At 46.5% G+C, this 2,598-nt stretch overlaps 1 protein-coding gene across 4 annotated transcripts in view; it reads right to left on the bottom strand.

Moving 5' to 3' along the window:
- Positions 1–1,392: 1,392 nt before the first annotated feature.
- Positions 1,393–2,598, bottom strand: part of LOC112240960 (voltage-dependent L-type calcium channel subunit alpha-1C) — a 157,114-nt gene continuing 155,908 nt past the window's right edge. For all 4 annotated transcript variants that reach the window (XM_042317427.1, XM_042317428.1, XM_042317429.1 and 1 more), the window contains one exon: positions 1,393–2,598. This exon is cut by the window's right edge and continues 518 nt beyond it. The gene's annotated coding sequence lies outside the window, so the exon portion shown is untranslated.

Genomic DNA, 2,598 nt, shown 5'->3' with positions numbered 1-2,598 from the left:
CGATACATATTTCACCCCCTCACCTCCTCCAGATACAGCTTTCACCTCAGGGACAAAATAAATAAATAAATAAATATAAGGTGTTTAAAACATGACAAGATCCTGCCGGTAAGGTTTCAATACTTCTTAAAATCTCCTAAAACATAAATCAAGCAAAATACACAGTTAGGGCCAGCACCCCGATTTGGGCAAAAATAAGGATAAATAACATCATCAAAAAAATAACAAATTAAGAAATCAAGTCTGGCCAGTTTTGCACAATACTGTTTGTGTGTGTGTGTGTAAAATACATGAAGTGGATCGGATTCTGATCTGTGTGTTGTGGTGATTATAGCAACTTGGCACCAACACCTAGCCACTGTATTGTCACAGACAAGAAAGGCCACAGCTTACCTCAGCCCTGCCCAGTTTCTTCTCCTCCTCTCCTACACTCATTCCCCAAAACATCATACAGTGAGGATAGCAGGATGAACGGACCACTGAGGAGTTTAAAACTAGAACCGATAAACGACTACAACCAAAAACAACGCAGATTTAATAACTGAACTGAGAGAGAGAGAGAGAACAAACGGAGGATGGGAGGTTGAGGTAACCAGGGCAGCTAGGTGGCGCTGTCCCTGTTTAGAACCAGACGTTAGTCAACACTTCCTGTTTGGAACAGCAAGTGGCTGCATGTGATGAGGAAGTGGCGGCATTATGACAGAGAGGGAGGTGAGCGAGTGGTGGAGGGAGGAAAGAAGGATGGAGGAGAGGAGGAGGGCGTAGGGTGTTGGTGGACAGCACGACAGCTGAGCATGATAAAGATAAACAGATCCTGGATGTCAGTGTCTCTCGGTGTTGCTCTCTGTTGTTGGCTTCTCCTTAAAGATAAACAGATCCTGGATGTCAGTGTCTCTCGGTGTTGCTCTCTGTTGTTGGCTCCTCCTTAAAGATAAACAGATCCTGGATGTCAGTGTCTCTCCCTGTCGTTGGCTCTTCCGTACAGTCCAGTGTCAATGTTTAATGTCAATATAGAAATCCTGGGTGAGGGTCCGTCCCTTAAACACGACCCCCTTGCTGGCAGTTCCCTCTTCCAAAGGTTCCCTGTGTTGGTCGCAAGCAGAATCCAGCAGTCTTACAGTAGGTGGCCCAGCTCTGAAGGGCAATGCAGCGCGAGGAGGAATAGGAAGAAGACCTTTGAACTTCAACAGCACAACCTCTAACCTCTTAACTCCGCTGGGGCAGAGGTCATTTATTATCCCAGAATGCATCTGCCTGGTGGCCACAGCAACGAAAATGACGCACTTGAAGAACGAAGGGAAGACAGAAACAACACATGGAAACAAACATACAGTTCCTCTTCCTCCTCTATTCTCCTGACTGGCTCCCCTACTCCTCCTCTATTCTCCTGACTGGCTTCCCTACTCCTCCTCTATTCTCCTGACTGTTGTCCTTTTCATATTGGCTCCCCTACTCCTCCTCTATTCTCCTGACTGTTGTCCTTTTCATATTGGCTTCCCTACTCCTCCTCTATTCTCCTGACTGTTGTCCTTTTCATATTGGCTCCCCTACTCCTCCTCTATTCTCCTGACTGTTGTCCTTTTCATATTGGCTTCCCTACTCCTCCTCTATTCTCCTGACTGTTGTCCTTTTCATATTGGCTTCCCTACTCCTCCTCTATTCTCCTGACTGTTGTCCTTTTCATATTGGCTCCCCTACTCCTCCTCTATTCTCCTGACTGTTGTCCTTTTCATATTGGCTCCCCTACTCCTCCTCTATTCTCCTGACTGTTGTCCTTTTCATATTGGCTTCCCTACTCCTCCTCTATTCTCCTGACTGTTGTCCTTTTCATATTGGCTTCCCTACTCCTCCTCTATTCTCCTGACTGTTGTCCTTTTCATATTGGCTTCCCTACTCCTCTATTCTCCTGACTGTTGTCCTTTTCATATTGGCTTCCCTACTCCTCCTCTATTCTCCTGACTGTTGTCCTTTTCATATTGGCTTCCCTACTCCTCCTCTATTCTCCTGACTGTTGTCCTTTTCATATTGGCTTCCCTACTCCTCCCTCTATTCTCCTGACTGTTGTCCTTTTCATTTGGCTTCCCTACTCCTCCTCTATTCTCCTGACTGTTGTCCTTTTCATACTTCCCTACTCTCTTCTCCACCATTCGTTCAAGGACGTGATAACTGTGAGGCACTTTTGAAACACCCAGAGACACACCTAAGCACACACACACACACACACACACACACACACACACACACACACACACACACACACACACACACACACACACACACACACACACACACACACACACACACACACACACACACACACACACACACACACACACACACACACACACATACATACAACACACACACACACACACACGAAAACCCATCTCAATCCCATCAAATAAAATGTCTTCCATAAAAGGAAATAAGTATGTTTAGAAGTAATGGTCTGTGGACCGCCGATGCCAGGTCTCATCCAGCAGACAGAGAGAGAGAGATAGAGGGGGTCCAGACCGAGAGAGAGAGATAGAGGGGGGTCCAGACAGAGAGAGAGAGATAGAGGGGGTCCAGACCGAGAGAGAGAGAGATAGAGGGGGT

Source organism: Oncorhynchus tshawytscha, unplaced genomic scaffold (assembly GCF_018296145.1).
Source record: "Oncorhynchus tshawytscha isolate Ot180627B unplaced genomic scaffold, Otsh_v2.0 Un_contig_564_pilon_pilon, whole genome shotgun sequence".
NCBI classification, from domain to species: Eukaryota; Metazoa; Chordata; class Actinopteri; order Salmoniformes; family Salmonidae; genus Oncorhynchus; species Oncorhynchus tshawytscha.
This window is presented reverse-complemented; position numbering and strand designations above follow the sequence as displayed.